Genomic DNA, 13,207 nt, shown 5'->3' on the forward strand with positions numbered 1-13,207 from the left:
AACCTAAATCAAAACATTCTCAACAAAGATGGAGCTGCATAGTAAAACCACCAATCTTGTTTATATCGAAACATAATTACGTTTGTTGACAAGCGTTCAGCAGCTAAATGCGCCATCATAAATTGTTACTGGAATGAATAATATAAAAGGAATGCTTTTTAATTTTCAAAACTGGCAATCTTTCTGGCTCAACATAAAATCAAACACTGTTGCTTCTGACAGGAAAATAGCTAAGATTAATTATCTAAAGAGATCACAATATTGTTGCTAGGTTATCAATTGGTTACTAATGCTTTACTGTCAGAACAACATTTATTACAGGAAAAGTATGATCAATTTCTTTTTGGATATTATGCAGCAGTGAATTCTCTTAAAACGTTTATTTAAATAGATAGAAGGGAATAGTGATGTTCTCCTTATAATTCATATGATTAGAATTGCTTAATTATTTATTAGCAAGGTGAGAAAACATAATTTGTATTAATGTTGGTCTGTTGCTACTAAATACTCTAACAGGATATTGGATTATATATGTAAAGGAATAATATGTAAGACCTGAGAAGTGGACCTTCTGCTGTTCTGGCAACCAGTTACAATTACATTATTCTGTGTATGTCTCCTAAAATTCAAGAGTGTTAGAAAAATAAGAAATGGCCCAACTGGAAATCAAAATTGCTAATACAAAGATGGAAAGGATTTAAAAGCCTACAAACATTTCAAGATACCAAAAATTCTATGTTTATTTCCTGGATCATAGTCCTTGATGTGGGGTTGGAATAAGGTCTGGGGATCAAGAAGCTGGAATAAAGGAAGAATGTTTATTATAATACATGTTATTTTAGTAAGACAGAGAGCAGGTAGTAAGTATCACAAGATATTAAAAGTATCCAATGTGAAAACAATCAGCTTATTAGAAAAAAAACTAAAAAAAAAATACAGTTAAAAATAAACATATATCTGTACTATATCTATACAGATGATTTATAGATTCTGAAAAATTATATGGGAATAAAATGATTTCAAATATAGGTTTCCTCTACAATGCACAAAATAAAGTTATAAAGAATGATTTAAATAATCCAAGGCATAGAAAGACAAACATATTTGAAAATCAACCAACAGAGCTTAACAGTAAATAGGTATTTATCTAATTTTCTCTTTCTTTTTTATTGAGTCCATAGTGTTTCTCTGCCATAGAATAAAGTTCTACATTTCAAAAAATTAGTTTATTCAGTTAATGACTTTTTTTCCTGCTTTGCTCTCAAATGTTTATTAACATGCAAAACTATAACATTTTTACCAGATTTTGAAATTAAGTCTTGGATTATGATGCCAAAAAATAAATAAATAGATATAACCATATTTATTTATTTAAAAGAATACAGAAATTTAAAGAATTATAATGAAATCACAGGACAGACATACTTTTGCATAAAATTAATCCATTCATGTATTTAGTAACAACTATGAACTTAACATAAGACTTCTATCTTCTACCTCCTCTTTTCTAGGAAGATATAAGAATAAAAAAGATAAAAGAAAGGAAAGGAATTCAATTCCTACTATTGTAATAACTTTAAGTCGGAGTTGGGAAATAAAGTCATAAATACATATGAAATAATTATGGATACTGCTGGTGGGGGCAGGACAACAAATTTTATTAATTACCACTAGAGATTATTTTGTCTGTACTAACAATTCTAATGTTTGGAATGGAGCATACATCGTTTTCTTCTGTGGGGGAAAATTAGTGCTTCAACGGAAAAATGATGCTTTTAGAGTATACTGTTCTGGACATTTAATTATAATTCTATGGGAGCTATGTTACAGCTCCCAAGTTGTACTTAACTGAAACAAATGAGAAATAATTCTTGTTGGAAGAAATGCAAATGAATTTTCCTGTAGAAGGACAAGCTTCCCTACTGTAGAAAAGCCAGTTTTCTACCTATTTACTTCCTCATTTCAATATGCTTTAATGCTACATATATTTGTACTTTTTTGCCTTCTCCTTTGAGCTAGTTATAACATCTGCTTAGTTTCCTCATTAATTCATTAGTTAAATAAGGTCTTTAACATATATGCATCTGTATGAGAGTCATTATGTTACTTTTTTGTAAATAATTATTCTTTCATATATCATATCCCTCTTGAAACCTCCTCGGTGCAAAAGACTGGAGTAATAAGGTTTTCCTTTTGCAAAGCATATACCAGAAAAGCTCAGATATCAGGAATGCCAAAGGGGAGCTTAAGGCACCATTTTGAAAAAGAGGAATAAAATGGGGAATTTGAATTGTGAACTATGTTTTTTCTGTTATCTAGCTTGGAAAACCAATCCCTGGACCATCTACTTCTGGTCCTCTGTGAAAACATAATCAATATTCTTAAAGTTTAAGGCAGTGCTGAAAGAATCCTAAGTGATAAAGAGTTTGCTCTGTTCAGAGAATTAGAAGTAGTTTAGAATGTCTGCAGAGTAGTTTTGGAGAACAATCTGTGTGACATGAACAGAGAAGGAAGGGGCTGTATCATGCATGGTGCCATATGTGCCACAGAAGGCCTCATAAAAGCATTTGGTCTTTACAGCTGATTACAGCTGGAGTCCTTAAAGGTTATAGAATAGATCTATGGGATGCTAGTGCGAACTTGGGATGGGCAGGGCTGGACTAACAAAACCAACAAAACTGGACTACCTACTACTGCACATGGAGAGATCTGGGTTATTGATCAGTTATATTACCCCATTTAGGCTTGCATTTAGGGGACCCCTATACTTCAGATGGGTGCAAGGCATTTGGTACAAATAAACAATATATAAGGTCTACTCTGTTAGTTAGCTGTAGTTCTTACTGAAACATAGCAGTTATGTTTTTAATTTAAAGTCAATGGATGTCTCAATGGCTGCCTTGTTTCTTCATAAATGAGTCATCTGTCTTTGCAAAGCAAAACACTCAGATTACTATTCAAGGTAATAGCTGAAATTCTTTGTTTCATTTTTTTGTGCTGCAATGTTTTGAAGAATAAAAATACAATGCCTTATAAGCAGGTCCAAAATTATTAAAATATAGTCATATAATCCTTTTGTAAGGCACTATAATAAAATGATCCATCAGATAGATTTTTTTTTTTTTTTACATACAGTATTTGCTTAGGAAGGAGGTATAAGGAGACCAATCAAAACAAACAAGGCTTTAAGTGGAATGATAAATAAATGTTTTGTTAGGGATTTTTCAGTTGGTTATGACTTGTAATATGGCTTCCAATGTATTACTTCTAAAGTTCTTTTTTTTTCTATTAAATATTACAAAAGCAGAACTAAACAGAAAATTCTTTTGTTTTGCTTTTTTTAAATAGACTGTACTCAGCTTATCCCCATCATTTGCTGTATGCTTCCTTTTATATAGTGTGGTGGTAGGAAGCAGGGCATCTTACCTAGAGGGAAAAAGTAATATATATATATATATATATATATATATATATATATATATAACCCTGAAATTAAAAAACAAAACAAAATGAAACAGAAACATAACCCTAGTGACAACCACCTTGCCTGAAAACTTGGCTTTTGACTTGGCTGACAGGACTGAAGCAGGCAGTGTCAAACACAATAATATTAAAGAGAAGACAATAGGAACTTGTCTCTTCATTGTGTGCATTTACAAATAAAAGCTTTTCAGAGAATTAGGCCTAGTTAAAGCTGCCCCCTGGTTAAAATGTGTTCCCAAGCAGCCTCGGACAAGCTGTAGAGGAGAGACAAACAGATGTGACTATGGGCCCTGGCATTTGGCAAGAACACTCACTGTCAGTTAGAACAAGATCAGCCCGGACAGGGCATCAGCTGCACAGAAATGAAGCAGGTCCGTGGTGTCACTGGAGGAACAATCTGGTGGCAGAGAGATGGATGGGGGCTGGAAAATCCAGCCCTGTGTGAACTTCCTTTTCTAGATCCAAATTCCCCTCCCTCCCTCTTCTCTCAGTGTCAATGTCTCAATATATTAAACTGAACTAGCAGACAACCGTATTTAGCTCTTTTCCTTTTGTACCAAAATACACACTGAGAGTCAAGATTTTTCAATCAAACAAACTAGGATGATTACATTAAATTCTTGTTTATTTTTAATTTTTTTTTTAACAGTATTTTCTTTCAACGCCCTTCTAGTACATGATTTCCTGGGACTCTTTTGCATTTGACCAGTTCTTGGTTATCAACCTTTGCTCTCTGTTTTTGGTCATTTGATTTCACATTCTGCCTCAACTCATTTAATTTCTTTTTGGAACAACCTTGACCTTGGTGAGGGTTAGTTTTAGCTCAGCACATTGAAGTCAGGCCTTGGATTCCAGTGACTAGATCCATGACTTACTTTAGATTTAGCATATCTTACCATAAACCTTCTAGTATCTTAGTTTTTTCAGAACTAGGTCATGATCTGGAACTCTCTAGGTGCTCATGTTCTGGTCCTGAAATCCAACCCGGTGATGGAAGCTCTTTCCAGCCTTGTCTATTGATCTTGCCCAAGCATCAGCTGCTCTGTTCACTGCATATCCATTGGCATCTCTGCCTTATATTAAACTCCCATTTCCTGTTGTCTGAGGCTTTACCTCTGGAATCCCTTGTCCGCCTGCCAGTGTGCATTTCCTTTCAGATGAATCTGACCTATTGGTGTCTCTGCCTCCCCAGGGAGAGGGTCCGAGTGCAGATCCATTTTTTTCCTTCTCCATAACTGGTGGCTGCTGCCTACTCCTATTGTGACCAGTGTGAAAGAGGCACTGCTGTGTGTCAGGAGACTTCTCTAGGAGCTGGGGAACCAGTTCACTCCTGCTGACACAAAGCCTATCAAGGACTCTCACCACTGCTTGAAGCAATGCCAGCATGAATTGGAATGAGCATGTCAAAAAAGACGCAGGGGGAGGGGCCAGATGGGAGTCTTTGGCAGTACCAGGAACCTCATGAAATTAGGTGTAAAATGTGTATATAAACTTTTCTAGTAAGAGGGTCCATGGTTCTTATCCAGTTCTGAACCATTAAGAGAGAGTGTTACCCAAATACTAGAGGTGGTAGATTTAAAGCAACTACTCATAGTCTAAAATAGAATGTACCTATCTTGAGATTTCTGTGGAATATTTAAAATATGCCAAACATATATGCCATCCTTTAAACATATAATACCACAAACAATATAATTTAATAATGTAAGGTAAAAAAATAAATCTCATCCAAATATCTATATGTACTATAACCTAAAATAGTGACCTCCTTCACTCTTGGGCTCTAGAACCTAGTGTACTTCTCCTGTGGTACACTGAGCTAATATATCTGTGTGTGCTGGTTGATATGTCTTGTAGCCTATGGAACAAAACACTGATTATTTTTGTCTGAATTTCTTCCTCTGACCTCCCATTATTATTAGAATTTTTAAAAATAATAAGCATATGACAAAGAGGTTAAAAATTAAAACTATATATATTAGAAAAGTCAAGAACAATGGAATTAATAAAACTAAGTTGTTTTGATAGCTGAATAAATTTCTCTGTCAAAGGTAAAGTCAAGCTTTGCACACCACGGAATCTGTGATGTTCATCCAAGCTATGATTTCTAGGGGCATGATTTGCATTTAGGAAGAGCCTTTCTGATATTACCATTTCTGCTTTCCCATTAGATTTTCAAAAAAGCTCACTTGCCACTATGTTTATATTTGAGAAGGACTTTGGCATGTTATTCAGTTTCTCTTTGCCTCATTTTCCTTACATTCAAAAACTGTGATTGAACTAGTAGTTATATTAAAGTTTTCATTTCTTTTTTCTTTTATTAAAGATTTTATTTAGAAAACATCTGTATAAAACATGACACTGTGTTTATACACAATAAGCAATCACAACTGTTAGGTATTAATTTTACTCTTATTATCATCTCTCCTTTATAGATAAGAAGGCCAGGACATGGAAAAGTTAAATATAATTTACCCAGGTTCATATAGTCAAGGGGAATTGATGGTAAGCACTTTGTTGCACAATATAAGAATCCTTAGTGTAGTGTCACTGAACATACCACACAGACACATACAGGATATTCTCATGACATATGACCCCTATCAACATGTTACAATAAGGAAAGAATTAGGGTCATTTAAAAATATCAAGTAGGTGTTTTGTTGTTAATAATATAAAGGTTCAATTTTGCCTTAGTGTTTGGTTCTGTTTGTTTTAAATGTGTCACACCATTTAAGAACAAAAGGCCCATTTTTATTTCTTTCCATTTTGGAAAGCCTGAGCTTTTTTTACCTTCTGCAATTCTTCCAGGGCACTCAATCTACATATTCTTTTTCTTTTACAAACTTTCCTAACCTCACTACCCTTCCAACTGCTTTCTCTACATTTCCTTATCAATCTGTGCATATCTCTGTGGTTACACTTACCATGTAGTATAGCCTCAAGTTGCTTTCAGATTAGAGAGAACTGTCAGTTAAACATATGGAAAACAACTTGAGGCCAAGCACCATTTCTCATTCTCAGAACTAACTTTACTTCTGTCACACGTTAGAGCACAAGAAATGTTTATTGAGCTAAAACAAATCAAAACTACTGTAAAATTGTTGCTTGAACATTTCACCTGGCTCTAACATGATTTTTTAAAAAATAATGTTTCTTTCCTGAACTGATATTTTAATTCACTCAAAAACATTCAACATTTAAAAAAATCTTCAATAGCTATATGTATTCAATTAGATGCTAAACAAAGTACAAAGAAGAGTAAGGCAGATGTCACACTCAAAGACCTCATACCCTAATGTAGGAAGCACATATGAGCAAAAATTTACTATAAAATAAGTTCATACGGCTATAAAAACTGACCACCGCTTTGGGAAAACAGGAAAATTCATTTCACCAGAATTCAAATTTGTATGCTATCTCTCTAAGTAGAATCTAAGAAATTTTGAGAGGCATCTTGGAGTATTCTTTTATTCTTCACACTATAGTACGTGGGAAATAGTAGGCACTTAGTAAACTTACTGATTTAATTTACTTCATTTCTAGCTACAACTACTTTAGCTTGTAACTCCTTTATTATTAAAATTTAGCAGAGAGTTTCAACTTTACAATTTCCTTTCAAAAAAGGTAAAATAAAGCTAGTGTTGGTGTTGATGCTCAAAAGAACAACAACAACAAAAAATACTTAAAATACAAAATTCTTGGGTTGGGATTGTGCCTCAGTAGTAGAGCATTCGCCTAGCATGTGCAAGGCCATGGGTTCAAACCTCAGCACCCCATAAAAATAAATAAATAAAATATAAAATAAAGTTATTGTGTCCAAATACAACTAAAAAATAATTTAAAAAAATACAAAATTCTTTTGAATACCTCTAGTAAATACAAGGAAGACATGTGTCTATTCAAAAAACTGGTTTTTGAACCTGATAACATTTTTCATTTTACATAAAAGAACTACCAAATCAGGCGACAGATTCAGATATAATCCCACATTTTCTGACAATAATACTATGAAATGTATCCTAGGATGCTACAGGATGCTAAGGTTGCCATTTATAAAGAAAACTATGAAACACTCTCAATATTTCTAACTTTTCTGAGGGAAGTCCTTAATGCATTACCTATTTTAATATCTACTTCATGCAGTATAGTATATGATATTTGGATATGTTTGTTGAGTTGACCTTTGCTATATTTCATTTGATGTCTCAAGACTCCAGAATGAGCTAAAGTTCAGTTCTGAGGTAGCATTTTTAACTGCACATGTTAAATTTCTTTCTTTCATCAGTTGTATTTTACACACACACACACACACACACACACGTACATACACACTTGTTTAAAAAACTCATTTAATGCATATTGGCTTCTTAAGTCTTAGAATTTACTGTCTGAATTAACAAGAGCATCTAGCTTATTGAGTTCTAATTATATGAGGTATTATACAAAATTCCATATCTGAGGAATCTGTGGTCTAGAGAAACTGTTACTTGTCAAAGATCCTATGAACAGAGAAAGAAATTTTTATATTTGTACCAATGAATGCTTAACTCAAAAGAATTACTTTTTCTTCTATATTACACTACCTCATTCAACTTGGTGAACTCTCCTTAATAAACTTCTACAGAAAACTTAATACATACTATGCACTATGCCACCAGAGAGAAATGCATTTTCTATTGAGCAATATTAAAAAGACTTGGTGTTCATTTTCTAGGGGTTCAAGCCTTTGATCACGGCAGAAAATTATTCGAACCTAATGTTGAAAGACAATTCAAAACCAACATCTAAGGACATTCTAGGCCTCTGGGTGAGAGAACAGTTTCAGAGGCACAAAGGCACCTGTGCCCAAATGAGATGCCATAGTTGGATCTTTGTAAGCAATGCAGTATGACTAGAGCTGGCACACAGAAAGCAGTGGGAGGAGATGTCATCTCTGCACACACCAAGTTTCTCTGAGTTCAGTGAATCTGTCTATTCATAATTATTTTAAGTTCTCTCTAAAAAAAAAAAGAATCAAAGGGCTTATTTGATATAATTAGTCTGTTTATTAATCAAAGTGACAAACCCAACCATGGAAAGAGACCTATCAAGAAATCTCTGTGGATATAATTCTGGGCTTCATTGCACCTATAGTTAGAAGTTACTGCTCTCATGCAGAGAAAGAGCCATATGCAGATCCATTTCCAAGGTCACCCTTGAAGTTGAGAGGCTTCATTCATTCAATAATCTACAACGTATATGCATGATTGAGTTGACAAATATCAAGACTAATCTTTGATTTTCTATAGTGTTCCAAGGCTCTGCTTGCAGAGAGGACTTACAACAATGTCACAATTACATATACTCTAATGTACACTTGATGATATGTCTACAAAAAGAACAAAGGAAAACATGGTTGCAACTTTTATCTCCATATTGAGAAGGTAGAAAAGACTGGTTGTTTAATAACAGGTGAGAATAGCTAAAACTTTGGAAATATGTAAGGAGTTATTTTTGCTTGGGAATATGTTAGACAGTGTTCCCATATAAATACAAATTTACTTGAGTGTAAGTAAAATTATAATTTATTAATAGAATTCCACTGGAAATCTAATATGACCCAGTTGAGGTGCTATATCCTTTATGCAGCCTCATTGGATTCGCACTGCCCAAAATAGTCTCCTGTTCCTTGGAAAAAAACAGTGTTTTCTACCTTCAACTATAGTTATATATATGCATGAACTAATACTGTAGCTAGACTCTGTGTTCCTTGAAGGCAGTAGGGTCCGTTTCTGATTTAGTTCTCTAAGAATATTTCCCTCAGGACTCACATGCCTTGCCTATACCAGGCACTTTAAAAATAGTTATTGAATTAAATTTAACAAAGAATGCCAGTAACTTGTTTTTATGATAATCAATATTTTTATTAGAGTTCCAATTCTGTTAATATAGAAGTACTTATATAAATAGAAAACAACAAAGCTTATTCAGTTCATTTCTTGGTCTTCAGAGTGTAAATATCTATAACACCATGCTTGTTCACTTAAGCCAATTTTTGAACTATGTGCACGTACATTCACTCTAAAATGTTTCCATTTCTATTCAAGTTTGCATTTCGTGAAGTGTTAAGTGTAACTTTTATGAAAAAAAAAAAAAAAAGAATGCTTTCAGTCCCTCTTCTTCCATAACAATTTTTGGTAGGTGAATATTATACCCATAAAACTTTTACAGACTTGTTAGCAAATATTTACTAGACTATAAAGCCATGTTATTAGAAATCAGGAGACTTATGATGAGTACATGAACATTACTGCTCAATTTTTAGAAAGAGGAGTATTTCAGGATTCTCTTAATTCAATTCAATTAAAAGAACTGCAAAGTTTGGTGTGTACAGTAAAATCAAACTTCCCTTATAATTCTTTTAATTCAGATATATTACTTGTGGTACTGAAGACATATACTGATTTTAAATGCCCAAGGAGAAAAACACTACTCTACAAAGACTAGTTTCAAATATAAACCAAGTCTTTCCTTTTCTCATTTATATAATGCATTTCCTTGGAAAAAACATACAAACCCCTACATTTTTTAAATTTCAGAAATAAAATGCCAAAAGTGATTAAATTAGTTATGATTGGAATGCTGTCACATTTTGGGGGGGATATAAATGAATCTAATGTTTAAAGTGACTTCTTATAGAAGAATCAACAGTTTTGTTTTTATTAAAAGCAAGATAGGAGTTTTCAGGAAGCAGTCAACTTTTTTTCCCCTCACAGTGGTGAGGGATTGAAAACAGGACCTCACACATTATAACACATGGTCTACCACTGACCTACATCCTAGCCCAAGTTAATTTCTATATAGCTTAGAAATAAGACCTGGGGAAGGGGAGCGACAACAACATTGCTTTATAAATGATCTACCACTTGATCTGGTTAAGTTATTTAATCCTTCTCTCTGTTTCCTCATATGTAAAATGGGGATAATGAGAATATTTACCTCATAATGGAAATGAAATGAGTTAAAATACATCTTTAACACTCAATCTTAACTACTTTGTCATTAATTATTGTTTTTCTTCAAGTAAAGGAGCAAGTTTTTAAATTCTATTTTTTTCCACCACATTCCTCCCTTCCCACATATCCACTTATCTTGAGACTTAATATAGCATAGTGGTTAAAGAACACAGACTCTGGAGTCAAAATAAATAAAGTTCAATTCCTGCTCCCTCACTTGTCACCTTGGATGAACCTGGGCAAGTTAATTCATCCTTGTATACTTCTCTTTTCTCATCTGTAAAATGGAGATAATAATATACCAATTGAAATGAGGGTTTAAAAAAATGTGTGTTCCATGGGCTATACTCAGTTAGGAGTTATGTATAATTTCCCTTAAGAACTTGTATATGATAAACTAAATATGGTATACATGGATATTGTGTGTGTGTGTGTGTGTGTCCAATCATAAGGACAAAGGAGTAAAGAAGCTCTGTGGACTAGAACATCTTTTAAGTAGCTAAAAAGGTCTAAATGTATTCTACAAGCTAAATAAATGCATCATTTATGCTAATATAAAAGAACACAGTTTTCAAGATGATTTTCTACAACACTTTACAGATCTCCACATTAGGGAATCCACATCCATGGTTTCAACCAATTGCAAAAGAAAATATTTTGGGAAAAAATGGCGTCTATACTGAACATGTACATAATTTTTTCTTGTCACTTTCCCCTAGACAATATAGGATAACAACTATGAAATAGTATTTACACTGTGTTAAGTATAATGGGTAATCTAGAGATAATTTATACTACACAGGAAGATGTGAGTAGGTTATATGCAAATACTACAGTTTTATATAAGGGACTTGAGTCTCCTTAGATTTTGGTATCTGGCAGAATCAACTACTATGGCTACTGAGGGACAATTCCATATCTTTTTTATGAGTCTTAATTCTACTATAGAGAGGGTATAGTTTATATGAGGACCTAAAACAAGTTCACTGCAGCTGGAAAAAATTGTTCAAGGTAAGGAATGAAGATGAGGAGGGAAAAATAAGAACAATTAGACCACGAAAAACCTTGCAAACCATGTTTAGAACTGAATCCTAAATGCAATGGAACCCCAAACCCTTCCCCCCACACCCTCTCCTGCTGCCTAAACATGTGATAAAAACTGATGACAGCTCAGACTCCATGATATCAGTATCTGTGCAAGAAAAAACAGAGAAAATCTTCTGATGGCTCCAGGTACAGTAAATCCAGAAAGTTCCAACAAATACTCAATAGAAAATACAGGGAGCCAGGATGAGAACAGAAGACAAATGTGGGTGATGTTGAACAGGATCCAGTTTATAAATAGAGTTCAAGAGCATTAAGATGTAATAAAGTCTTTGGTGCTGGATCAGCTGGATCTTATGAACTCTTGAAACTGAAAAGATTAAACCTGTTTCTCAGGATAAAGTCTACAGTAAGATAAAATAGCTGGAATATAAGCAAAATAGAGCAGAACAAAGAGGCCACAGAAGATAAGGAGATAGAAGGTTCAAGACAAAAATGAATAGCAAAACAGAAGACACAAACCTAGAAAAATATGAGGCCAGAATTTTTATTGATTTGTGAAGCCAACAGAAGAGAGAGTCCTAGAACAATGAAATTAGAAAGCTATCCTGTCTCAAGTATCTCTCCTGAAGGCTCAAAAACCTTTTTATTTGAAAACAAATGAGCAACAGAAAAGAACTGCAGGTGAATCTCATATAAAATTATTATAGAGTACTCTACAGAGATGACCACAAAATGAAGACTACACTGTTATTTAAAAATAAACCAAGGGAAAATAAGAAAGTGATAGGAGATTAAAACAAACAAACAAACAAAACAACAGCAAACAACAATAACAAAAAAACACACAATGAGCAAAATTAAGAAACGAAGTGACTGGATAAAAGGAAGAGAGATGATAGCATTCAGGAGGCAAACAGGAAGAAAAAAGAAACAATTATTTCACAAATAAAATTAAACAAAAAGCACATGAGTGAATAAATATGATGAAGGCAGAATATAAAATATCATGAAAAGTGGAAGTGGTAAAAGATTTAACACTTTAGGGCTGGGTTGTGGTTCAGCGGGAGGGCGCTCGCCTAGCACATGCAAGGCCCTGGGTTCAATCCTCAGCACCACATATAAATAAATAAATAAAAAATAAAGGCATTGTGTCCAACTACAACTCAAAAATAAATATTTTAAAAAAGATTAAAACTTTAGAAATGATAATAAGAAAAAGAATAGTGTTAGGTAAGGAAGATAGGCAAAGAAGACAAAGACAAATATGCATTGGGCATCCAGGTAAAATTAAAACATTTATATGTGAAAGAAAAACCAAACTATAGCAGACATTGAAAGCAACATTTTATAAAGGCAATAGAGTAACATATTTAAGATAGTTAAGGAAAGAAAATATGAGTCATGGACAGTGTATCTGGCAAAATGACCTTGAAATAAATAGGCCATAGATACCTTGTTCAGAAGATGCCAGGAATTCAGGAAATATTGTTTGAATAAGGAATTAAGTAGAGAATAAACTCTAGACAAATAAAAATAGAGAAGAACCAACTTGAGATTTGGATGTGATCATTAAAACTATATTTAGGTATAGAACTAAAATTACATGTAACTGAACTAAAACTAAATAAAACTGGAACTGAAGCAAAGGAGACTATAGTTTTGAATGGTTATATGCTTCA

The 13,207-nt window shown here is 33.5% G+C and overlaps 1 protein-coding gene across 2 annotated transcripts in view; it reads right to left on the reverse strand.

Annotated features, from left to right (window-relative positions):
- Window positions 1-13,207, reverse strand: part of Gpatch2 (G-patch domain containing 2) — a 185,760-nt gene that overhangs the window by 14,082 nt on the left and 158,471 nt on the right. The window lies entirely within an intron of this gene.

The sequence above is a fragment of the Marmota monax genome, unplaced genomic scaffold, assembly GCF_021218885.2.
Source record: "Marmota monax isolate L192 unplaced genomic scaffold, Marmota_monax_Labrador192_F-V1.1 WCK01_AAM20220418_F8-fsc00118, whole genome shotgun sequence".
Taxonomy (NCBI): Eukaryota; Metazoa; Chordata; class Mammalia; order Rodentia; family Sciuridae; genus Marmota; species Marmota monax.